Below are 27999 nucleotides of genomic sequence, written 5' to 3'. Positions count from 1 at the left end.
GGGGGTCAATTGTAAGTTTCCCTCCTCTTTTAATTTTCTCTGAAGAGTAGCAACATGGGGGTCTCAAAACAACTCTCAAATGACCTGAAGACAAAGATTGTTCACCATCATGGTTTAGGGGAAGGATACAGAAAGCTGTCTCAGAGATTTCAGCCGTCTGTTTCCACAGTTAGGAACATATTGAGGAAATGGAAGACCACAGGATTAGTTCAAGTTAAGGCTCGAAGTGGCAGACCAAGAAAAATCTCAGATAGACAGAAGCGACGAATGGTGAGAACAGTCAGAGTCAACCCACAGACCAGCACCAAAGACCTACAACATCATCTTGCTGCAGATGGAGTCACTGTGCATCGTTCAACCATTCGGCGCACTTTACACAAGGAGATGCTGTATGCGAGAGTGATGCAGAGGAAGCCTTTTCTCCACCCACAGCACAAAAAGTGCCGCTTGAGGTGGGCTAAAGCACATTTGGACAAGCCAGCTTCATTTTGGAATAAGGTGCTGTGGACTGATGAAACTAAAATTGAGTTATTTGGCCATAACAAGGGGCGTTATGCATGGAGGAAAAAGAACACAGCATTCCAAGAAAAACACCTGCTACCTACAGTAAAATATGGTGGTGGTTCCATCAGCAGATTCTGGAGACCAATGTCCAGGAATCAGTGACAAAGCTGAAGCTGCGCCGGGGCTGGATCTTTCAACAAGACAACGACCCTAAACACTGCTCAAAATCCACTAAGGCATTTGTGCAGAGGAACAATTACAACGTTCTGGAATGGCCATCTCAGTCCCCAGACCTGAATATAATTGAAAATCTGTGGCACCGATAATACAACCGGATGCATCCGTTCAGAACAGATCAGTTTGTATTATCTTTAACATTGCCAAAACTGATCCGTCTTGAACACCATTGAAAGTCAATGGGGGGCGGATCCGTTTTCTATTGTGCCAGATTGTGTCAGAGAAAACGGATCCGTCCCCATTGACTTACATTGTGTGCCAGGATGGATCAATTTGGCTCCGCTTCGTCAGGCGGACAGCAAAACGCTGCAGGCAGCGGTTTGGTGTCACCCTCCAGAGCGGAATGGTGACTGAACGGAGGCAAACTGATGCATTCTGAGCAGATCCTTTTCAATTCAGAATGCATTAGGGCAAAACTTATCCGTTTTGGACCGCTTGTGAGAGCCCATGACGGATCTCACAAACGGAAAGCCAAAACGCTAGTGTCTAAAGTAGCCTAAAGCTGCAGCCTGCTCTCCCTGAATTTAATGGAGGCCATTTGGCACCAGGAAAGGTAAAATACAGAATGGGCTCAGCATGCATGTGGAACCTGCATTCCCTGAATTTAATGGAGGCCGGTATGGCAGCAAAGGAGGTGGTATTTAGTGTAGGTTCCTGTCCTTGGCAGACAGGCACAATTAATTTTGAACAAAATGTACCATATTTTTCGCCCTAAGGCGTTTTAGAGGAGGACAATAAGAAAAGTATATTTTTCATTAGCCCTCAGGTCAGACCACCAGTCACTCAGACCGCCAATGTTAATCAGACCTCAGATGACAGCCCCAATCAGACCACCAATGTTAATAAGACCCCAATAAGACCTCAGATTAGACCTCCAATCAGACCTCAGCTCAGACCCCAATGTGAATGACTCCCAATCAGACCTAAGATAAGAGCCCCATGCCTCTCATCAGCCCTGATATCAGCCCCCATGCCCCTCATCAGCCCCCATATCAGCCACCATTGCCATATTTTAGCCCCATAATAGCCCCCATTTCCATATTTCAGCCCCCATATCAGCCCCCATGGCCATATTTCAGCTCCCATTACCATATTTCAGCTCCCATATCAGCCCCCATATCAGCACCCATTGCCATATTTCATCCCCCATAGTCATATCGCAGCCCCTATTGCCATATTTCAGCCCCTATTGCCATATTTCAGCCCCATGCCTCTCATCAGCCACAGAACATATAAAACAAAAAATACACTTACCTCTTGCTCTGGACGCCGCAGCTCCTCGTCTCCAGCACTCCTCCTGCTTCTTTCTGCGGCCAGATGTGCTGTGAACCGACGTGCACAGCGTGAGGTCACAGAGCACCCTTACGCTGTGCGCTGTCACAGCACAGCTGACAGCCAAGGACCAGGAACCAAAGAGTACAGAGCCTTCACCGCTTCCCGGTCCTCCGGTACTAATGACCTCTTCCATAATGTAAGCGCTCATTAGTATTCACCCCATAGGACGCAGGGACATTTTCCCCCCACTTTTGGGGAGAAAAATGCATCTTATGGGGCGAAAAATATGGTATTTGCAAAGAATCTCACATTTATAAGGTAGCATTAGCATTTTACATTTTCTATAGTGAGTATGGCACCATTGTATTTACTTTATTATTTGTGTTTGCAGAGTGCTGTTGCATTGTGTTTGTTTTTGGTTTTGTGCTTCCAGCCATGGCGATGTGCAACCGCGCACTGGGATGTGCTGACAGACCCCCATTTCTTTCTTTGCAGTCTGCTTTGGAGGTATGGCTGACTCCATTGGTCATGAACTCCTAATTAACCTGTCTGTCCTACAGTGTGATTTCAATTAGTACAATTATAAAGCTGTAGCCTGCTATCCCTGCATTTATTGGAGGCCATTTGGCACCAGGAGAGGTAAAATACAGAGTGGGCTCAGCATGCATGTGGAACCTGCATTCCCTGAATTTAATGGAGGCCATTGTGACACTAAAAGAGGTATAATACAGTATGGGCTCAGCATGCACATGGAACCTACATTCCCCGAATTTAATGGAGGCCGGTAATGGCACCAGAGGAGGTAGCATTTAGTGTAGGTTCCTGTCCTAAAGAGATTGCCTTGTCGTTGGCGGACAGGCACAAATAATTTTGAACAAAATGTTTTTGTAAAGAATCTCATATTTATAACGTAGCATTAGCATTAGTACATTTTCTATAGTGAGTATAGCAGTATTGTATTTACTTTATTATTTGTGCTTGCAGAGTGCTGTTGCATTGTGTCTGTTTTTGCTTTTGTGCTTTCAGCCATGTCGACGTGCACCTGTGCATTGGGATGTGCTAACTAACCCCTATTTTTTCTGGGACTGACATATTTGCCCCAGTTACAAGGAAAATATAGCCCCCCTTAAATCACTGCAGAGCTGATCTAGGTCTGCTAAAACCCAGCATCTCCCGTGATTACCTAGTGATCACATAATCGCCCTGACTTCAGCAGTAAGTAGCCATGTATACAGAGAGCAAGAAGACAAAGGCAGTAACAAAATATCTCTGCCTTCTCCACTAGGAGTCTGTCTGTCTCTAAAATCTCTGAAGAGTTATATGCGGACCAATCGATGTTTGGCACAACATATTAACTTGGGCAATAACCAAAGTATGGATAGTTGTGTCATATATAAGCTCTTTTCCACAAGAGTACCAACAAAGTGATAAAAGGCAGCAGAAAGCCAACACTTGTTTTGCCCATACAAAGACCTCCTCAGTCTATGGGCCTAGTAGCACCTGCTATGGCTGTAGTTACACCTGTAACACCCAGAGTGGAGTTACCACTCCTGCACCCTGCTACTGTCTTTAATGGTCTAAAACAGTGTCATCTTATGTATTTTTGTCCAGGTCCTCCACAATGTGCATTCCTAATCTTGTTATGCAATTGCTCATATGTAATGTGCCTGGTTCACCAGCAGGTGGCAGCAAACATGGCAGAGCTGTACTTAGATAGAATGGAACTTACCATTCCATTCTAACCCCCTCTTTAGAGAAGTGGGCTAGTCCTACTTCCGACAGGAAGGGTGGAGACCAGAAGATAAGTCCGACTACAGAGTGAAGTGCAGCATAGAGAAGAAGCCAAAGTTATCAAGTCAGCTTGTCAGTACAGCAGAGTGAGAAAAGCAGAGTTGAGTTTGCCTGCCAGTTTAATGCTAAAGCCTGCTGGAACCAAAACAAAGCCTGTAAACTGTTTGAAGAAACAGTAAAGCTGCTATTGAACTTCATTTCATGGTCTGGACCCAAGTTCTTTCCAATCCCTCAATTATTCCCCTTTTTATTGCTTCGGAGCCAAAGCCTGGGGTCCAGCGCCATTCAGGTAGGAGCCCCATGACACACATAAGGAGACATTTAGGGCACACTATTCCACTCGGCATTCCTACACCTGGGACGCCTTATAGGAGGGCCCTGGGTGGAGGCACCAGTTGCACACCTATAATGAGCTCCCCTGGAGTTACATCAGGACAGGATGACCATCTAATGTGTGGGGGTCTGCTGACTCTCTCCCCAACGGCAGATGTTGGAGAAGAGTTGGGCATGTTGGATTTCTATAAGCCCAATCCTTTCGTTCTCAAAGAAACAAGCCGCCATCAGAGATGCATGGAAGTGACTTTCCCCCTTTTGCCTAATCAGGTACCCGGTTACATGGAGTAATTTTTTTTACCCTATTAAGGGCCTGGAGTTCTGTTTTTTCTCAACTGTTTCAGCTTTAGACTCTGCTACATCAGATTACTGTAGAGTAGCTTGTGTAATGACTTACCAGAATGCAACAAGCTGTGTGTTGACAATTAGATTGCAAAAAAAAACACGTGTAAAGTTAAGCTCTGAAGTTTGCAGAGTTATTAGTATCATTATTAATAGTATTAATTATTATTAAAGTGCCATTCTATACTTGGCGTTGTACAGTCGTGGCCAAAAGTTTTGAGAATGACACAAATATTAGTTTTCACAAAGTTTGCTGCTAAACTGCTTTTAGATGTTTGTTTCAGTTGTTTCTGTGATGTAGTGAAATATAATTACACGCACTTCATACGTTTCAAAGGCTTTTATCGACAATTACATGACATTTATGCAAAGAGTCAGTATTTGCAGTGTTGGCCCTTCTTTTTCAGGACCTCTGCAATTCGACTGGGCATGCTCTCAATCAACTTCTGGGCCAATTCCTGACTGATAGCAACCCATTCTTTCATAATCACTTCTTGGAGTTTGCCAGAATTAGTGGGTTTTTGTTTGTCCACCCGCCTCTTGAGGATTGACCACAAGTTCTCAATGGGATTAAGATCTGGGGAGTTTCCAGGCCATGGACCCAAAATGTCAATGTTTTGGTCCCCGAGCCACTTAGTTATCACTTTTGCCTTATGGCACGGTGCTCCATCGTGCTGGAAAATGCATTGTTCTTCACCAAACTGTTGTTGGATTGTTGGAAGAAGTTGCTGTTGGAGGGTGTTTGGTACCATTCTTTATTGATGGCTGTGTTTTTGGGCAAAATTGTGAGTGAGCCCACTCCCTTGGATGAGAAGCAAACCCACACATGAATGGTCTCAGGATGCTTTACTGTTTGCATGACACAGGACTGATGGTAGCGCTCACCTTTTCTTCTCCGGACAAGCCTTTTTCCAGATGCCCTAAACAATCGGAAAGAGGCTTCATCGGAGAATATGACTTTGCCCCAGTCCTCAGCAGTCCATTTACCAAACTTTCTGCAGAAGATCAATCTCTCCCTGATGTTTTTTTTGGAGAGAAGTGGCTTCTTTGCTGCCCTTCTTGACACCAGGCCATCTTCCAAAAGTCTTCGCCTCACTGTGCATGCAGATGCGCTCACACCTGCCTGCTGCCATTCCTGAGCAAGCTCTGCATTGATGGCACTCCGATCCCGCAGCTGAATCCTCTTTAGGAGACGATCCTTCTTAACAAGAATTAAACCTCTTTCCTTGAAGTTCTTGATGATCCTATAAATTGTTGATTGAGGTGCAATCTTAGTAGCCACAATATCCTTGCCTGTGAAGCTATTTTTATGCAACTCAATGATGCCTGCACGCGTTTCATTGCAGGTCACCATGGTTAACAATGGAAGAACAATGATTTCAAGCATTACCCTCCTTTTAACATGTCAAGTCTGCCATTTTAACCCAATCAGCCTGACATAATGATCTCCAGCCTTGTGCTCGTCAACATTCTCATCTGAGTTAACAAGACGATTACTGAAATGATCTCAGCAGGTCCTTTAATGACAGCAATGAAAAGCAGTGGAAAGTTTTTTTTGGGATTAAGTTAATTTTCATGGCAAAGAAGGACTATGCAATTCATCTGATCACTCTTCATAACATTCTGGAGTATATGCAAATTGCTATTATAAAAACTTAAGCAGCAACTTTTCCAATTTCCAATATTTATGTAATTCTCAAAACTTTTGGCCACGACTGTACATATGAAAAGGGTTGCACATTCATAATACAAAACAACTGCAACAAGCATGAAAAAGACAAGTACAAACCCTCCCCGAAAGGTATTACAATCTACAAGGGATGGGAGAAGGACACAGTAGGTCAGGGTAAAGCTGGCTATGGTGGTATAGCAGCAGCAAGGTTACTGGTTGTAGGCTTGTCTGAAGAGATGGGTTTTCAGGTTTCTCTTAAAAATTTCCACTGTAGGTGAGAGTCTGATATGTTGGGGGTAGAGTATAGGGAATACACAATAGAAATCTTGGAAGCGATTGTGAGAAGAGGTGATAGGAGGAGAGTAGAGAAGGAGGTCTTGTAAGGATCAGAGATTGTGCATGGGGATGTATCAGGAAAGTAGCTCAGAGATGTAGGGAGGGGACACGTTGTGGACGGCCTAATATGTATTTATTAGCATTTCAAACTGAATTTGCTGGGCAATGGTGAGCCAGTGAAGGGATTGGCAGAGAGAAGAGGCAGAGAAGTAATAGGGGGAGAGGTGGATTATTCGGGCAGCAGAGTTGAGGGATGCAAGAGTGCTAGATGGAAGGCCACAGAGGAGGATGTTACAGCAGCCTAGGTGGGAGATAATGCGGTTATGTACAAGCATTTTTGCAGACTCCTGGTTGAGGAATGCACTGATTCATGAGATATTTTTGAGTTGGAAGCGACAGGCGGTGGAAAGGGCTTGGATGTGCTGTTTGAAGGACAGGGCAGAAGCCAAGGTAACTCTGAGCCAGTGGACTTGGTTGACTGGGGAGAGTGTGCAACCATTGACCTTGATAAATAGTTCTGTTAGGGGGGTTAAGTGAGATGGAGTTTAGATGATAAATTGTATCATCCATGTCAAGTTTTAGAAAGCGAGAGAAGAAGGCGGATATAGAAGATAGGCATTGTGGGATTCTGGACAGTATGGTGATATCTGGACTAGAGAGGTAAATTTGTAAATTGTCAGCTTAAAAGTGATACTGAAATCCATGGGACTACAGTATGAGCTGTCCCACACTGAAGGTGTTGATTGAGAAGAGCAGGGGTCCCACAACAGAACCTTGAAGGACAGTAACGGGTAGAAGACATGAGTGGTTATTGATAGCTTGAAGAGATTAATTAGGGCAGGTATAAACACTATGGTGAGGTTAGGGATGAGGTGGAATGGGATAGAGTGCACAGGTAGTGAGTGTGATCTGTAGAGTAAGGTGAAAAAGTTTTCCTCTGTAATGGTGAAGAAGCAGTTTTTTGGGGGAAGAGGACTGAATAGTTGTGTAGGGGGTCTGTGGGAACTGTAAGCTGCAGCTTTTTCTGATGTTGTCAATCTTTTGTTTGACGTATGTGGCAATGTGCTCAGCTGAGATGAGAGATGAGAGGTGAGGGTGGGGGCGCTGAGGGATGGAGAAGAGAGTTAAAAGTGTTAAAAAGTTGTTTAGTGTTGTAAGACAGGGAAGATATTAGAGATTTGAAGTAGGTCTGTTTTGCAGCAGTGAGTGTAGACTTGAAATTGAGGAGGGATTGTTTGTATGTGGTAAAGTGCTCCTTAGAATGTGATTTCTTCCATTGCCGCTCTGCAACTCTGGAAGCTTGTCTCAGTTCTTTGGTCAGGCTGTGTCACCGCCAGCTCTCTGAGAAGGTCTGGCAGACGTTCTTTACCTCTTGCATGATGTTCTTTGTTTTGGTTTCACTTTGTCATCTCCTTTCCTTCTGCCAGCTGTCACCTATTTACACTAATTGCCTCCCTTTATATTCCCTCCCATACTGCCTCACTTTGCGGTTTATACTACTTCCTGGATTGTGTTCACTGATGGGGCTGCTGCTGCTAGTGATTCCTCAAGATAAGTCTTTTTCCTTTATTTGTGTTTCCTTGCTGGCTTGATTCTAGGTGACCCTGACTCTGTCCGTATTAAGTGCAGGGAGCCGGTGGTCGTGTCCGCTCACTATTATAGGGTTTTCAGGTGTCACATAGGATAAGGTACGTGGGCATGCAATCGTCTACCATAAAGATCTTTGCATGGACATAGCAGTCAGGGAGAGCTCTACGGGTTTTATAGGGCTCACCCATATGCTCCTTAGTTTGGGATCAAGCCAGTCGGATGTTTATTTATAAGTTCCTGCTTTCTGCAACACCATACATGACAGGCTGGTGTGCCAGGGTTGTCTATTGATTTTTTTGGTTTTGTTGTGTATGAGGGGGGAAACTGAGTCAAGAGCTATAGTTATTGTGGTGTAATACAGAATGGTGACAGCATCTGGATCTTGGAGGGAACATGTGGTAGAGAGTGGCAAAAAAGAGTCAGAAACAAGCAAAAGTCAAGATGGTTAAGGTTTCTGTAAGGGTATACTAGTGTTTGGACTTGGGAGCAGCTGAAGAGACCATTGAATAGAGAATGTGAATAGGTTTTGGTTGTATAGGGAGAGAGGCAAGTTAGAAAGGATAGCTAGGGAGCAGAGGCAGGTAAAGATAAGCTCCAGTGTGTGGCCATCTTTGTGGGTGGCAATGGAGGACCACTGTGAGAGGCCAAAGGATGAAGTGAGTGCTAGAAGCTTAGAGGTAGCTGAGAGTGGAAAGTGTCAATGGGGATGTTGAATTCACACATGATGATAGTGGGGGTGTCGGAAAAAATAAAGTGTAGGAGCCAGGTATTGAAGTGGTCAAGAAATATGGTGGCTGGGCATAGAGAGCAGTAAATGAAAGCTACTTACAGGTTGCAGGGGGAGTAGATAAAAACAGAGTGTACTTCAAATCAAGTGGGCATAATGGAGGGCGACATTGGAGTTGGGCTATAGGAGCAGTTGTCTGATTGGAGAAGACCAATTCCTCCACCATGTTTGCTGCCAGGACGGAGTGAGTAAAATGAAATATGCTGAAAGAGAGTGCGGTGGGGGAAGCAGTGTCAGAGAGTGTCAGCCTGTTAAACCCAGAAAGAAAAGTTTCCTGACAGATGAAAAGGTCATTAATGTAAGAAAGTTTGTTGCAGACACAGTGAACCTTCCATAATGCTCCTGCAAGAGGGAGAAGGGGACCAGGGGTCAGGCGGATGGTTTTAAGGTATAAAGGGTTGCATAAAGCTGTAAAAGGAGATCGATAGTGGGAGGTAGAAATGAGAGCTGTAAATGCAGCTCTGGAGTATAGTGCAGGCTGTAATTCAGTAGAAGACATGTGATGCAATGTATTTATTGTTAATGCTAAACTTTACTAATCTATAATTGGAGATGACAATGTGTTTATTGAAACATCATTCACATCCAATATGACATCTAAGCCAAGCCGAGCACAGGCCCGACACTCACACCATTTTTTTAAGCATTTGTATGGCGACTGTAAATAATTTCCTGATCTGACAAACTGCACCTCTCAATAACTGTGTCAGATGCTTTGAAAATCCAGAATTGATCCAGCTCTTGGCACTGGATAAAGCAGCCTCTGGCACCCCAGCAATCTCTCACATATTTGTTGGAAACATTTTAAATTTGAGCGGCTGCCATCTTTACAGTTTGCAATAGACTGAAATGTCAAGAGAGCAGCGGCGGTTTGCACTGACTGTCATGCGCCGCAGTTCAGCCAGCTGGAGTCACATCTGGTAGTAAAAACAATCCAAATCAATGAAAATGAATAATGATAGGATAAAAACAGGCTTCTCGTGGTGAGGGGATGTGGGGAATTCTGCAATTTAAGCTTAATTATACTCCTGAACGTATCCACCTCAATGTACAGCTACTGGTTTCAGGCAATCAACAAATTTTTGTTGCTTTTGTGACGTTTTATTGGGGTCAGTTACTTTTTTTCAATTCTATCTGTACTGAAGTTTTAAATGATACTAAATATTAAATAACAGCATTTAAATATATGCTTTACTTCAGCGAATCCACCACCAGTTTATGGCTTTATTAAGACTGGCGTCTAAAACGCTGGTCTTAATAAATGTGCCCCTAAGTGCACTAAGTACAGGGCCAAACCCTTGGTGCACCAAAGCTCTGCTGACTTCTTCTTCCTAGTACCTTCCACTGTGTTTTGATTGACAAGGCCAGGCTCGATACCACTGGGAAAGCAGCAACATACAGTATGCAATGTGCCGCCCCCCAGGGCCAATCATGTCCCAGGTTTTTAGGAATGCTGAGTGGTCAGGCGGCCTTATTAGTTTTGTGTGTGTCACGGTGCTCCTACCTGGATACCGTTGCTCTTCATGGTTAGCCTCCGTAGCAATAAAGGGGGGAGTGATAGTTGGTGGAGTAAGAGTCCAGGCTTGGCAAAAGTTCAACGGCTTTACTTGAATAAACTTTCATCCAGACAATATTTGGTCTTTCTCTTGGCTCCAGCAGGTTTTGGGGTAAACTGGCAGGCAAACTGGGATACCTTACTTTATCTTGTTCTGCTGTGCTAGACTTTGGCTTCGGTCTGGTAGCTGGACTTTATGATAACTTTCAGTTGGGTGCCTTTGGCTGTTAATCCCCTCCTAATATTCTGTCTATAAACTTTAAGGAGTCAAGGTTATTCTCATCTCCTTCCAATTCTCCATTTCACTCTTGACTGACTAACTATAGCTTCCTGCATCCTCTCCCTTGGTAGGAAACAGGACTAGACCACTTCTGCCCAAAAGGGAGGAGAATGCAATGGTAAGTTCAATCTAAATAAACTCTCTCTGCCAGATAAACTGCCACCTGCTGGTGAACCAGGCACAGTGCATATAATAAAACACAATAAGGTTACATAGCAATATTATTAAGGCACAATATAAAAGGATCTGGAATAAATACACAGATGACATTATTGGTTAGCCAATAGAGACTGTAGCAGGGTGTAGGAATAGTAGTGCCCGCTCTGGGGTACTGCACATATTTAACAGCAAAAGTTTGTTTCTTAATGCTAGCGCTGGGAAGCAGAAGGTGGTGGAGATTGCGACCAAGTCCTCAGTGCACTTAAATTCTAATTTTCATAGACATAAAATAATGAATTTCAAGACACAGGGGAAGCAGCAACATATTTGGCAGCAAAATGTCCCAGATGGGCCAACCCCCTTATGGCAGTGGTGTAAAACTGAAGGTTTTGGGTATATTTGCCAAAATTAGGGATGAGCAAACCCGTGGAAGTTCCGGTTCACCAGGTTTGGCCGAACTTCAGGTCAAAGTTCGGGTTCAGCATCCGAACTTGACTCCGACCCCATTAAAGTCATTGGGGACCCTAACTTCACTTTATTATTTTCCATTATAACATTGTTATAACGGAAAATAATAGCATTCTTAAGACAGAATGCTAAATAAAATGACCATTGAGGGGTTAAAAATAATTTAAAAAACTCACCTCATCCACTTGATCGTGCAGCCGATACCCTCTTCTTTCTGCAGGACCTGCAAAAGGACCTGCGATGACGTCACTGAGCTCACCACATTTATATTCAATAACCTTTCTATACTGTTTTGTCATGTAGACTCATTTGCATAAACATGGGCATATGGGAAAAACATGCTGAAAAACAAGGCAGATTCTGCTAATTTGCATATCTTTCCCATATGCCCATGTTAATGTAAATGAGTTTACATGACAAAACAGTATAGAAAGGTTATTGAATATAAATGTTAGGACAATAAGAAAACTGAAAAATTGTATGCAGCCCTCCTAAGCAGTGAGAGAAGAGTTAGCTGGCATCCAAAAAAAAAGTACAATTTTTGTCACCCTAGGTGCGCAGGTCCCCGAAGCCATCCAACAAAAAACAAGCAACTTTGAGGCTTACTGGCTCTCAGTCAGATGAGGCTGGTCTTGAATGTCTCACTGCACGCAAGGCTGTCATTGTAAGGTATGCTGACTATACCTGTCTCATGGATAGGTTGTTGGCTTGCACATACCCAGCTTTTGGCATATAGCCTTTGTGTGATTGTTTGTTATATGTTTATAGATAATGAAATTGCATGCAATACATTGGCGATTTTTTCAATTGCAAATTTATGGTGAATATTCAGCTAAAAATTTGCTAAATATCGCGAATTTGAATATTGCATATGCCGCTCATTACTACTCCTAAACACCAAAAATAGATTCATACTTGCCACAGATATAATCCTTATGGGAAATACTTAGGATGAGTTCATAAGTTGCGGATAAATCATGGTCTTTCTGTGATTGTGCAAAACTGGAGAATAATCATATCAGCTTGCAGTAATTTAGCATGACGTGGGAACCTACCTTTCAGGGTCAGGTGTCAGAGTCAGGTGTCTCTGGGGGAAGCCCTGATACAGAAAAATACAACCACTTTTAGTTTCTCAAAGTGTACCTGACCCATTGAAAATCTTTTTAGGGTATGCACCTCAGTGTGGAAATTGTAGTTTCTAATCTGAAATGTAAAAAACTGTTCTATCCTGTATATTAGTTGAATTCACTGGTAGGCACACTCATGGAGCATAGTAGGATAGCTGAATTACTGCAGCCCTCTACTTCCTCCCTGCTGTTGTCATCTGTAGGTGAAGATCGAAAAAAGAGCAAATGTAGACATATAACTAAAACGATTTTTACTCAAACTTTTAACATCTGTGTGTCTTAAGAGGGAAATGCTACCTATAAAGACCTGTGTTAACAGCAGCCTCTGCAGTCTGTAGGAGAGCAGAGAAATAGCTCTCCTACAGCTACAGCATCAGGCTTGTAGAAATGGGAACCAGAACCAAGCTGAAGTGAAACTTTATCTGTGACACGGCAGACAATAACGCTTGGGAATTAGGAAGGCAGGATCTGAAGCAGAAAAGCTAAGCATTAAAAGGAAGGACTAATACTTTACATATGGATTGGAGGGCATGGTGAGGTTTTTATTTTTCATGCCATTCAATTTCCTTATGTGGCATGGTCTATAACCTTAATATAAATTAGGAGAATGAATCTTCCCACTCCTTTGAGAGAATGTGACATATTTTATAAACCATATTTAGCGCTCTGTAACCTTTAAAGAAAACTGCTCTTATTTTTCACTTTAATGAATTTCTTAGATGAAGATGTGTTTTCCCAAAACGACATTGATTTTCAGAGTGATGATGATTTTGTATTAAAGCAAAGCGACTTCAGCGGCCATGTCCTCTTTATTCTGCATTGTCATTTATTTGCTGACCTTTGTAAAGTGACTTAGCACACAGCAGCAAGGCCATCTTCTATAAATTATTAAAGGAGCTGTGCATTTCAGGGACGCTCTGTGTATTCACAATTCAGAATATTACTGATATACAGTACGTAATTCAAGGGATATGATTCCAGCAACTGTGTATTCTGCTATCATCTATAAAATATACATTTGTAGTAAGACATAAGAAGTCATGTCAGTGGCGTGCCTAAGGTGTTTGGCACCTGGGGCGGGTCCTTTCTCTTGCACTATCCCCCCCCCCAATATTGTACCCCCTCACTGTTGTATTGTCATCACTGTACAACCTTCACAGTAGTTTTATATATATATGTACCCCCTTAAGGTAGTTATGCCCATATTGTGCCCCGTCACGGTAGTTATGCTCACACTGTGCTCCTTCACAGTATTTATGCCCTCATTGTACAACTTTCAAAGTAGTTATGCCCACATCGTGCCACCTTAAAGTACGTATCCCTTCATTGTGCCCCCTTTACAGTAGTTATGCCCTCTTTGTGCCCCCTTCACAGTAGTGAACAATACTACAAGCATCATGATCATAAGCTAAGGTCATGTTTAACATGGGGGACAATAGGTGAAAGTGAAGCTGAGAAATAGACATGACCAAAATCATGACAAGACAGCGGACAAATCTCATAGTAATGCTTGGTGATGTTTAAAATATTAGCCAATTTGCAGTCAGGTAACATAACATAAATTACAATATATTATCTGTCATACACAAAGTACTGTTTTGGACAAAAAACGCATTCTCTGTATAATCCTGACTTGATTTGACTTTGGCAACTTGTGGCGATGACAGAAATGTTAATTACAATTCCTTCTCTCCAGAACATAAAACAGATTGACCCTATTGCTTGTTTCATTTTGACCATGAACTCTCCAGCTTATTATTTCTGCACAGAAATGCAATTATACGCAGTAAATACAAGCTGACGCCATAGAAGTAATATTAAACACACAAGCGCTGCTGCCTTTATTGTAGGTTTTGATCTATATATCTGTAAAAGACAATTATCTGGAGAAGCCATGCTTACAGCATCATAAATTATACGGTGATAATATCTCATTAAAAACTGACCTTTCCACTATTTCCCCCTACTCTCATACTTTAGATGTCACTAATACTCCACTTTAGGTTACACAGTAAAAACAACTTAGTTAGCTTATTATTAGTAAGTGGTAATTATCATTAATAGCTCTTATAGAAAAAGTGTAAAGCTCCTGAAGATTGATAGAAATCACCTTGAAACTTTGGTCTTCTTCCACCTACATCTTCTATAAGATGATATCTAAGTTGTGCAACAGCTCTGTAGACTCCTTATAAACTACATCATGAGTGTCCACAGAAATCATAGGTACAGTGTTCATTTTAAGACATGGTCATATATCATTGTCAAGTATCAGAATAATGGGACACCTGACACCTGACCCCTGCCATCTGACCCTGACTCTGACACCTGACTCTGACCTTAATATTTGACTCTGACATCTGAGTTTGATGTATTATCTTCGCAGGTCAGGGTCAAAGTGAGAATGAGTTATAGATATACTGTGTATTTGTATGCTAAATCACACAACCAAGTAAATCCTTCAGGTTGCTGTCTGAAACTTAAGCTCAGTGGTTTAGATGCTTGCCTCACATGCAGTGTTCTTAGGTTCAAAACCCCTATCAGTCTTTAAAAAAAATAGAAAATTTTATTGAGCCCTAGAAAAGAGACAAATTCAAGTGATGTGCGATCCTGATGTCTAACATTTCTCTTCTCACTAGTCAGTGTCGCATTGACTTTTAGCTTCATTGTACTTTTATTCTGCTCAATCACATAGATAAAGAAAATCCTTCCATTTGCTGTTTGAAGCTGTAGCTCAGCGGTTTAGACACTCTCATTGCATGGGGTGTTCTTGGGTTTGAAACTCCTATCAGTCTTTAAAAAAAATAAAATTTTTATTGAGCCCTAGAAAAGAGACAAATTCAAGTGATGTGTGACCCTGATGTCTGACTTTTCTCTTCCCACTAGTCAGCGTCACATTGACTTTTAGCTTCATTGTGCTTTTAATATGCTCAATCACATATATAAACAAAATCCTTCAGCTTGCTGTCTGAAGCTATAGCTCAATGGTTTAGTTGCGTGCCTCACATGCAGTGTTCTTAGGTTCAAAACCCCTATCAGTCTTTAAAAAAAATGTATATTTTATTGAGCTCTAGAAAAGAGACAAATTCAAGTGATGTGCGATCCTGATGTCTAACATTTCTCTTCTCACTAGTCAGTGTCGCATTGACTTTTAGCTTCATTGTACTTTTAATCTGCTCAATCACATAGATAAAGAAAATCCTTCCATTTGCTGTTTGAAGCTATAGCTCAGCAGTTTAGACGCTTGCATCGAATGTAGTGTTCTTGGGTTTGAAACCCCTATCAGTCTTTAAAGAAAATTGCCTTTTTATTCAGCATTAAAAAAGAGACTTTTAGGTTTATTGTGTATTTGTCTTTTGAATCACATAGCTAGAGAAAATCACTACCTAACAATAAGTAGACCTATAGCCCTCTTTCACACGCGCATGACGGATTGGCTCCGGATGCGTTCAGTGTAACTCGCACCATTTTGCAAGCATGGTCAGTCAGTTTTTTCTGCGATTGCGTTCAGTTGTTCAGTTTTTTCCACGCGGGTGCAATGAATTTTGATGCGTTTTTCACGCGCGTGATATAAAACTGAAGGTTTACAAACAACATCTCTTAGCAACCATTAGTGAAAAACACATTGCATCCACACTTGCTTGCGGATGCAATGCGTTTTTCACTGAAGCCCCATTCACTTCTATGGGGCCAGGGCTGCGCGAAAAACGCAGAATATAGAGCATGCTGCGTTTTTCACGCAACGCAGAACTGATGCGTGAGAAAAAACGTCATGCATTGCACCCGCATGGAAAACTTGCTGGTGTGAAAGGGGCCATAGCTTACTGGTGGGCTGTCTAACTCTCATGCACCTACTAATGGACAAGAAAAGAAAGAGCTTTTTTTTTTTTTTTTACATAAAACAGATGACAAAGAGTACTGTAAGTAGTCCTTTTTTATTTTATTAAAGAGCACATGGGCACCACTATAGTAAGGGGGCACTAATTTACTGTATCTTCATCTAATTACAGGTGACTGAAGGCTATTTTGTTTTCTGTTGTCTTGAAAGAGTCACTGTACACTACAATAATGTATTCTTATTTCTTAGGATGGGTTCTAATTATCAGATCTGTAAATCACTTTATTGAAGTTATTTGTCGGCATTCACCCAAACATAAGCTGCAAAGATATGACCACTACTTGTCTCATAGTTTACTGTGGTTAGGCATGGTCCAGCTCTCCCAGCAAACACAGGCAGGAGGAAGTGTGTTAGTGTTATTGGTTATTTAGTATTCGCTGTTGACATTAGATATGCGGGTATATGTTCTTTGCACCAGATGCGTTTCGGAGTCCCAAGCTGACCCCTTCCTCAATGGTTTGGGACTAGGGATGAGCGAACCCGAACTGTATAGTTCGGGTTCGTACCGAATTTTGGGGTGTCCGTGACACGGACCCGAACCCGAACATTTTCGTAAAAGTCCGGGTTCGGGTTCGGTGTTCGGCGCTTTCTTGGCGCTTTTTGAAAGGCTGCAAAGCAGCCAATCAACAAGCGTCATACTACTTGCCCCAAGAGGCCATCACAGCCTTGCCTACTATTGGCATGGCTGTGATTGGCCAGTGCAGCATGTGACCCAGCCTCTATATAAGCTTGGGTCACGTAGCGCTGCACGTCACTCTGCTGATTCAAGCATAGGGAGAGGTTGCTGCTGCGACGTTAGGGCGAGATTAGGCAGATTAACTCCTCCAAAAGACTTCATTCTGTGATCGATCTCCAGCTGTGGATCATTGAAGTGCTAATATCGACTTGCTCACTTTTTTTAGGCTGCCCAGAGCGTTTTTATATCACTTTTTTCTGGGGTGATCGGCGGCCATTCTGTGGCTTGTGGTGCGCCAGCACAAGCTACCACCAATTGCTTTTAACCATCAATAGTGTGGTTATTTTTTGCTATATCCTACATCAGCTGCAGGCTGAGCCTGTGTCACCGAAGTGCATTTAACCATCAACAGTCTGGTTATTTTTTGGCCATATACTACATCAGGTGCAGGCTGAGCCTGTGTCACCCAAGTGCATTTAACCATCAACAGTGTGGTTATATTTTGGCCATATACTACATCAGGTGCAGACTGAGCCTGTGTCACCCAAGTGCATTTAACCAGCAATAGTGTGGTTATTTTGTGGCCATATACTACATCAGGGGCAAGTTGAGCCTGTCACCCAGCGCCTAAAAAATAGACCTGACATTTCTATTCAACCAAATCTGTACTGTTTAGCTGGTCAAATTATTTGTAGTGACCGTAAAAGCACAGTTTTTGTTCTGGGTTGAAAAACTATTCCCAAATTTGCCATTCTCTAAATAAGTAGTTTATGCTATATAAATATCACGGTCGGCGTGACTATCACATACGTGACACAGAGGGAGGGAACAAGGAAGGCCCTGCCCAAGTGAGAGGGAAGGTGGTGACCCCTGACTCACCTAGCGGCTGGCACCTGGCTGCCCTGACGTCCCTAGACGAGTTCCTCACCCGTACGCCGATCACGTGCCTAAAGCCCTGGCTTTCCCTAAGCTGAGCCCTAGATAGTGAACAGGGCGGTGGGAACACTAGTCCGCACCACTAGCTCTAAAGGAAAACACCAAGGGAAGGACAGACAATACAAACTCAACATATAATCCCAGGTGGGCGACAACAGGAGACAACAAGAAGCCCAACAGGGATCCGGAGGGAAGCACTCTGGAACGACAACCAGGATTCACAACTCCAGTGGGTCAGTATAGATGTCCAGGCAGGAAGCTCTATAACTGGCAACTAGAGAAGAGTGAGGGGAGAATATAAGGAGGTTGGGAGTGGCAGACAAGAAACAGCTGAGGAGGAGAAGCTACGGATCCCTGATTGAGACAAAAAGGATAGCAAGGCAAACACAGAAAACAATCACTAAGAAACAACGTGATCTTTAGATATAGAGCGCGCAGCCACCCGCTGCGACCTCCTGACCCCGGGTATAACGGAGTCAGACGTGGCTCTTGATACCCTCGTGACAGTACCCCCCCTTTCACGAGGGGCCTCAGGACCAGGTCTCTCCGGATGAGAGGCATGGAAAGCCTGAATTAACCTGTTGGCGTTTACCTCTGACGCTGGAACCCACATTCTTTCTTCGGGACCGTAACCCCTCCAATGCACCAGATACTGAAGAGAGCGGCGGACCCGACGAGAATCAACAATTCTGGCTATTTGAAACTCCAGATTACCATCCACAATAACAGGAGGAGGTGGCAGCGGTGATGGTTCTAGAGGTGGAACATACTTCTTGAGTAACGATTTATGGAAGACGTTATGGATCTTAAAAGTCTGAGGTAGCTCCAGGCGAAAAGCCACAGGGTTAATGACGGCTACTATTTTATAAGGACCAATGAACCTAGGACCCAGTTTCCAAAAAGGGAACCTTCAACTTAATATTCCTAGTAGACAACCACACATAGTCATTCACCCCTAGGTCCGGACCTGGCGACCGTTTCTTATCGGCCATGCATTTATATTTACCATTCATCTTTTTCAAGTTAACTTGCACCTTCTGCCATACCGAAGAAAGAGATGAAGAAAACCTTTCCTCTTCGGGAACCCCAGAAGACCCCCCCTCTTTGAAAGTACAAAATTGGGGATGAAAACCGTATGCACCAAGGAATGGTGACTTGCCAGTGGACTCCTGATAATGATTATTTATGGCAAACTCAGCTAACGGTAAATATGATGACCACAACTCTTGGTTTTCAGACACAAAACACCTTAAATATGTTTCTAGGTTTTGGTTGGTACGCTCAGTCTGTCCATTCGACTGAGGATGGAAAGCTGAGGAAAAGGACAAGTGTACCCCCAAACGGGAACAAAAAGCTTTCCAAAACTTAGAAATAAACTGGGTTCCCCGATCCGAAACCACATCGGAAGGGACCCCGTGAAGCTTTACGATTTCACTGATAAACACCTGAGCAAGAGTTTTAGCATTAGGAAGTGCGGGTAGCGCAATAAAGTGTACCATTTTGCTAAACCTGTCTACTACTACCAAAATAACTGTTTTACCCGCAGACAACAGTAAGTCAGTGATGAAATCCATAGACAGATGTGTCCATGGCCTATTGGGGATAAAAAGAGGCAATAAAGACCCTGCTGGACGTGTATGAGAGACTTTCGCGCGTGCACAAGTAGAGCAAGTAGACACGAAATCTATTACATCCTGACGCAACCTTGGCCACCAAAAACGACGAGATAATAGCTCCAAGGTTGCTTTACTACCCGGGTGCCCAGCAAGTGCCGAATTATGATGTTCTTTTAATAATTCAAGACGCAGGTTTAACGGTACAAACAATTTCTCTGAGGGGCAAGAGGCCGGGGCGTCCCCCTGGGCCTCTAACACCTTTCCCTCTAGAACAGAGTGTACAGCAGAGACAACCACTCCTCTTTGTAAAATAGGTACCGGATCACTAGCATTACCCCCTCCAGGTAAACTACGAGAACGCGTCTGCCTTGGTATTTTTTGCCCCAGGACGATAGGTGATTACAAAGTTAAATCTGGTAAAGAATAGCGACCACCTAGCTTGTCTAGGGGTGAGACGCTTAGCCGATTCTAGGTACAGAAGGTTTTTGTGATCCGTAATCACCGTGACGGGGTGGATTGCTCCTTCTAAGAAGTGACGCCACTCTTCAAGCGCCAGCTTAATCGCCAACAGTTCCCTATTTCCAACATCATAGTTCTTCTCTGCAGAAGATAATTTTTTGGAAAAGAAAGCGCAAGGGCGCCATTTGCCAGGAGACGGACCCTGAGACAATACAGCCCCCACTCCCACCTCTGACGCATCTACCTCAACAATAAAAGGCTGGGAGACATCAGGTTGAATTAGAACAGGTGCCGAGGTAAACCTCTCCTTGAGAGAGGAAAATGCATTTTTAGCGGCGTCAGACCATTTAGAAAAATCAGTCCCCTTCCTAGTCATGTCGGTAAGGGGTTTAACGATCACTGAATAATTTTTAATGAACTTTCTATAGAAATTTGCGAAACCCAAAAACCGTTGTAGGGCTTTAAGGTTCTCAGGAAGATCCCAATCTAAAATTGCCTGGACCTTCCCAGGATCCATACGGAAACCTGAAGCAGATAATAGATATCCCAGGAACTGTATTTCCTGAACGGCGAAGACACATTTTTCAATTTTCGCATATAATTTATTCGTCCGTAGGACCTGCAGTACTTGCCTGACATGCACCTCATGTGATTTCAGATCAGCCGAATAAATTAAGATATCATCTAGGTATATGACTACAAACCTGCCGATGAGATGACTAAAAAAATCATTAACGAAATGTTGGAAGACAGCGGGGGCATTGGTCAGACCGAAAGGCATAACTAGATTTTCATAATGCCCCTCAGGGGTGTTAAAAGCTGTCTTCCACTCATCCCCTTCCCTGATACGAATCAGATTGTAGGCCCCCCCTAAGATCAAGTTTGGAGAACCACCTAGCACCCGCAATCTGATTAAAAAGGTCAGGAATGAGAGGAAGAGGGTATGGGTCTCGGATGGTTATCTGGTTTAGCTCACGGAAATCTAGGCAAGGACGCAGGCCCCCATCTTTCTTTTTAACAAAGAAAAACCCTGCAGCCACGGGTGAAGAAGAGGGTCTGATGTGTCCCTTAGCCAGACTCTCGGAGATATAATCTTTCATGGCTTGTCTCTCGGGACCCGAAAGATTATGCAACCTGGACTTGGGTAATTTTGCACCGGGAATCAGGTTAACCGGGCAATCATAAGGACGATGAGGTGGTAGCTTCTGACAACCCTTTTCAGAAAAAACGTCCTCAAAGTCCGAAATAAATGTAGGTAGGGAAGCTATGGAGGCGATTAAGCAATTGTTATTTAAGCAATTCTCTCTGCAATGCTCACTCCACTCCAATATCTCCCTGGCCTGCCAATCCACCACTGGATTGTGCGCTACCAACCAGGGAAGACCTAGTACCACAGGAGAGGGAAGGCCCTCCAGAACGTAACATGAAAGACACTCATTATGGTGGTCCCCTACCCGAAGGTGTAAATTATGAACAATGTGGGTGAGGTTTCTCTGAGACAGAGGAGCCGAATCTATAGCGAATACGGGAATAGGTCTCTGCAGCGTACAGAGAGACAAACCCATAGTGCAGGCAAAATGGGCATCTATCAAATTTACCCCTGCTCCACTGTCTAGAAAAAAAGAAATAGACTCCGTCTTAACACCAAAAACAATAACCGCTGGTAACACAAATTGAGATGTTCGTATGGAGGAAACGTATACCCCCCGGCTGACATCCTCCGCACAGCCTGGGGTTAGTAGTTTTCCGACGGTCTTTTGTTTTTGAGAAAGGAGGGACAGACATTAATGAAATGACCCTTCCCCCCACAGAAAAAACAAGCCCCCCCCTACGGCGAACCTCAGGAGGACGGACCTGACGAGAAGTTCCGCCTAGCTGCATAGGCTCATCTAAGTCAGTACAGACTAATTGTTGCTTGGGAGAGGTAACCAATTGCTCAGGAATTTTCAATCTCTCCCTAAGACGCCTATCTATTCTGATAGAGAGGGACATAACAGCATCAAGGGAAAGGGGGGTCTCATACAGCGCCAGTGCATCCTTAACCCTTTCAGATAACCCAGAGCAGAACTGACTCCTGAGAGCCGGGTCGTTCCACTGAGTATCCGTAGCCCACCTACGGAACTCTGAGCAATATTCCTCTGCTGACCGATCTCCCTGTAGGAGTCTCCGTAACTTCGACTCAGCCAGGGCGACTCGGTCAGGGTCATCATATATGAGACCCAAAGCCCCAAAAAATCCCTCCACTGACCGGAGAGCCTGGGAACCAGGGGGTAACGAGAACGCCCAGGATTGTGGGTCCCCCTGAAGCAGGGAAATGACAATCCCAACCAGCTGTTCTTCATTACCTGAGGAGTAAGGGCGCAACTTAAAGTATAATTTGCAGGCCTCACGGAACGTCGCAAATTTGTCCCTTTCCCCAGAAAATCTGTCAGGAAGAACAACCTTGGGTTCTGTAACAACCTGGTTACCCATAGCAACCGCTGGGGGTGCGGTCTGCTGTATTTGCTGCTGTTGTTGGAGGACAGACGCCTTCAATCCTGCCACCTCCAAAGACAGGCCTTGAAGCTGTTTTGCCAAGGCAGCAATAGGATCCATATTGGATTCTAAGTAGAGAAAAAAAAACAACAAAAAGAAAAATTATTTTTCTTTTTTTCTTTTTTTTTTTCTCAAAAAGTAAAGGCCAGTTATAATATCACGGTCGGCGTGACTATCACATACGTGACACAGAGGGAGGGAACAAGGAAGGCCCTGCCCAAGTGAGAGGGAAGGTGGTGACCCCTGACTCACCTAGCGGCTGGCACCTGGCTGCCCTGACGTCCCTAGACGGGTTCCTCACCCGTACGCCGATCACGTGCCTAAAGCCCTGGCTTTCCCTAAGCTGAGCCCTAGATAGTGAACAGGGCGGTGGGAACACTAGTCCGCACCACTAGCTCTAAAGGAAAACACTAAGGGAAGGACAGACAATACAAACTCAACATATAATCCCAGGTGGGCGACAACAGGAGACAACAAGAAGCCCAACAGGGATCCGGAGGGAAGCACTCTGGAACGACAACCAGGATTCACAACTCCAGTGGGTCAGTATAGATGTCCAGGCAGGAAGCTCTATAACTGGCAACTAGAGAAGAGTGAGGGGAGAATATAAGGAGGTTGGGAGTGGCAGACAAGAAACAGCTGAGGAGGAGAAGCTATGGATCCCTGATTGAGACAAAAAGGATAGCAAGGCAAACACAGAAAACAATCACTAAGAAACAACGTGATCTTTAGATATAGAGTGCGCAGCCACCCGCTGCGACCTCCTGACCGCGGGTATAAAGGAGTCAGACGTGGCTCTTGATACCCTCGTGACAATATATCAGGCCTACTTGAAATCTATCCCAAAAAGAATATCTTAGATTCAAGGTGCTGATAGTGTCATTCAGAAAAACTTAACACACACGCTACCGTGCAGATACAAGTCTAATTCTGTGATTAAACGTATACCTGTCACACAGCGCAAAAAAAAAAAAGCCTCACATTTCTATTCAACCAAATCTGTACTGTTTTAGCTGATCAAGTTATTTGTAGTGACCGTAAAAGCACAGTTTTTGTTCTGGGTTAAAAAACTATTCCAAAATTTGCAATTCTCAAAATAAGTAGTTTATGCTATATATATCAGGCCTACTTGAAATCTATCCCAAAAAGGATATCTTAGATTCAAGGTGCTGATAGTGTCATTCAGAAAAACTTAACACACATGCTACCGTGCAGATACAAGTCTAATTCTGTGATTAAACGTATACCTGTCACACAGCGCAAAAAAAAATAGGCCTCACATTTCTATTCAACCAAATCTGTACTGTTTTAGCTGGTCAAATTATTTGTAGTGACCGTAAAAGCACAGTTTTTGTTCTGGGTTGAAAATCTATTCCCAAATTTGCAATTCTCAAAATAAGTAGTTTATGCTATATCAGGCCTACTTGAAATCTATCCCAAAAAGGATATCTTAGATTCAAGGTGCTGATAGTGTCATTCAGAAAAACTTAACACACACGCTACCGTGCAGATACAAGTCTAATTCTGTGATTAAACGTATACCTGTCACACAGCGCAAAAAAAAATAGGCCTCACATTTCTATTCAACCAAATCTGTACTGTTTTAGCTGGTCAAATTATTTGTAGTGACCGTAAAAGCACAGTTTTTGTTCTGGGTTGAAAATCTATTCCCAAATTTGCAATTCTCAAAATAAGTAGTTTATGCTATATCAGGCCTACTTGAAATCTATCCCAAAAAGGATATCTTAGATTCAAGGTGCTGATAGTGTCATTCAGAAAAACTTAACACACACGCTACCGTGCAGATACAAGTCTAATTCTGTGATTAAATGTATACCTGTCACACAGCGCAAAAATAATAGGCATCACATTTCTATTCAACCAAATCTGTACTGTTTTAGCTGGTCAAATTATTTGTAGTGACCGTAAAAGCACAGTTTTTGTTCTGGGTTGAAAATCTATTCCCAAATTTGCAATTCTCAAAATAAGTAGTTTATGCTATATATATTAGGCCTACTTAAAATCTATCCCAAAAAGGATATCTTAGATTCAAGGTGCTGATAGTGTCATTCAGAAAAACTTAACACACACGCTACCGTGCAGATACAAGTCTAATTCTGTGATTAAACGTATACCTGTCACACAGCGCAAAAAAAAAATAGGCCTCACATTTCTATTCAACCAAATCTGTACTGTTTTAGCTGGTCAAGTTATTTGTAGTGACCGTAAAAGCACAGTTTTTGTTCTGGGTTAAAAAACTATTCCAAAATTTGCAATTCTCAAAATAAGTAGTTTATGCTATATATATATGGCCTACTTGAAATCTATCCCAAAAAGGATATCTTAGATTCAAGGTGCTGATAGTGTCATTCAGAAAAACTTAACACACACGCTACCGTGCAGATACAAGTCTAATTCTGTGATTAAACGTATACCTGTCACACAGCGCAAAAAAAAATAGGCCTCACATTTCTATTCAACCAAATCTGTACTGTTTTAGCTGGTCAAATTATTTGTAGTGACCGTAAAAGCACAGTTTTTGTTCTGGGTTGAAAATCTATTCCCAAATTTGCAATTCTCAAAATAAGTAGTTTATGCTATATCAGGCCTACTTGAAATCTATCCCAAAAAGGATATCTTAGATTCAAGGTGCTGATAGTGTCATTCAGAAAAACTTAACACACACGCTACCGTGCAGATACAAGTCTAATTCTGTGATTAAACGTATACCTGTCACACAGCGCAAAAAAAAATAGGCCTCACATTTCTATTCAACCAAATCTGTACTGTTTTAGCTGGTCAAGTTATTTGTAGTGACCGTAAAAGCACAGTTTTTGTTCTGGGTTAAAAAACTATTCCAAAATTTGCAATTCTCAAAATAAGTAGTTTATGCTATATATATATCAGGCCTACTTGAAATCTATCCCAAAAAGGATATCTAAGATTCAAGGTGCTGATAGTGTCATTCAGAAAAACTTAACACACACGCTACCGTGCAGATACAAGTCTAATTCTGTGATTAAACGTATACCTGTCACACAGCGCAAAAAAAAATAGGCCTCACATTTCTATTCAACCAAATCTGTACTGTTTTAGCTGGTCAAGTTATTTGTAGTGACCGTAAAAGCACAGTTTTTGTTCTGGGTTGAAAATCTATTCCCAAATTTGCCATTCTCAAAATAAGTAGTTTATGCTATATCATGCCTACTTGAAATCTATCCCAAAAAGGATATCTTAGATTCAAGGTGCTGATAGTGTCATTCAGAAAAACTTAACACACACGCTACCGTGCAGATACAAGTCTAATTCTGTGATTAAACGTATACCTGTCACACAGCGCAAAAAAAAATAGGCCTCACATTTCTATTCAACCAAATCTGTACTGTTTTAGCTGGTCAAGTTATTTGTAGTGACCGTAAAAGCACAGTTTTTGTTCTGGGTTGAAAAACTATTCCAAAATTTGCAATTCTCAAAATAAGTAGTTTATGCTATATATATCAGGCCTACTTGAAATCTATCCCAAAAAGGATATCTTAGATTCAAGGTGCTGATAGTGTCATTCAGAAAAACTTAACACACACGCTACCGTGCAGATACAAGTCTAATTCTGTGATTAAATGTATACCTGTCACACAGCGCAAAAATAATAGGCCTCACATTTCTATTCAACCAAGTCTGTACTGTTTTAGCTGGTCAAATTATTTGTAGTGACCGTAAAAGCACAGTTTTTGTTCTGGGTTGAAAAACTATTCCAAAATTTGCCATTCTCAAAATAAGTAGTTTATGCTATATATATCAGGCCTACTTGAAATCTATCCCAAAAAGAATATCTTAGATTTAAGGTGCTGATAGTGTCATTCAGAAAAACTTAATACACACGCTACCGTGCAGATACAAGTCTAATTCTGTGATTAAATGTATACCTGTCACACAGCGCAAAAATAATAGGCCTCACATTTCTATTCAACCAAGTCTGTACTGTTTTAGCTGGTCAAATTATTTGTAGTGACCGTAAAAGCACAGTTTTTGTTCTGGGTTGAAAAACTATTCCAAAATTTGCCATTCTCAAAATAAGTAGTTTATGCTATATATATCAGGCCTACTTGAAATCTATCCCAAAAAGAATATCTTAGATTTAAGGTGCTGATAGTGTCATTCAGAAAAACTTAATACACACGCTACCGTGCAGATACAAGTCTAATTCTGTGATTAAATGTATACCTGTCACACAGCGCAAAAATAATAGGCCTCACATTTCTATTCAACCAAATCTGTACTGTTTTAGCTGGTCAAATTATTTGTAGTGACCGTAAAAGCACAGTTTTTGTTCTGGGTTGAAAAACTATTCCAAAATTTGCAATTCTCAAAATAAGTAGTTTATGCTATATATATCAGGCCTACTTGAAATCTATCCCAAAAAGGATATCTTAGATTCAAGGTGCTGATAGTGTCATTCAGAAAAACTTAACACACATGCTACCGTGCAGATACAAGTCTAATTCTGTGATTAAACGTATACCTGTCACACAGCGCAAAAAAAAATATGCCTCACATTTCTATTCAAACAAATCTGTACTGTTTTAGCTGGTCAAGTTATTTGTAGTGACCGTAAAAGCACAGTTTTTGTTCTGGGTTGAAAAACTATTCCAAAATTTGCAATTCTCAAAATAAGTAGTTTATGCCATATATATCAGGCCTACTTGAAATCTATCCCAAAAAGGATATCTTAGATTCAAGGTGCTGATAGTGTCATTCAGAAAAACTTAACACACATGCTACCGTGCAGATACAAGTCTAATTCTGTGATTAAACGTATACCTGTCACACAGCGCAAAAAAAAATAGGCCTCACATTTCTATTCAACCAAATCTGTACTGTTTTAGCTGGTCAAATTATTTGTAGTGACCGTAAAAGCACAGTTTTTGTTCTGGGTTGAAAAACTATTCCCAAATTTGCCATTCTCAAAATAAGTAGTTTATGCTATATCAGGCCTACTTGAAATCTATCCCAAAAAGGATATCTTAGATTCAAGGTGCTGATAGTGTCATTCAGAAAAACTTAACACACACGCTACCGTGCAGATACAAGTCTAATTCTGTGATTAAACGTATACCTGTCACACAGCGCAAAAAAAAAATAGGCCTCACATTTCTATTCAACCAAATCTGTACTGTTTTAGCTGGTCAAGTTATTTGTAGTGACCGTAAAAGCACAGTTTTTGTTCTGGGTTGAAAAACTATTCCAAAATTTGCAATTCTCAAAATAAGTAGTTTATGCCATATATATCAGGCCTACTTGAAATCTATCCCAAAAAGGATATCTTAGATTCAAGGTGCTGATAGTGTCATTCAGAAAAACTTAACACATATGCTACCGTGCAGATACAAGTCTAATTCTGTGATTAAACGTATACCTGTCACACAGCG

The sequence above is a fragment of the Bufo bufo genome, chromosome 5 (assembly GCF_905171765.1).
Source record: "Bufo bufo chromosome 5, aBufBuf1.1, whole genome shotgun sequence".
Classification (NCBI taxonomy): domain Eukaryota; kingdom Metazoa; phylum Chordata; class Amphibia; order Anura; family Bufonidae; genus Bufo; species Bufo bufo.
Note: the sequence above shows the minus strand (reverse complement) of the source record.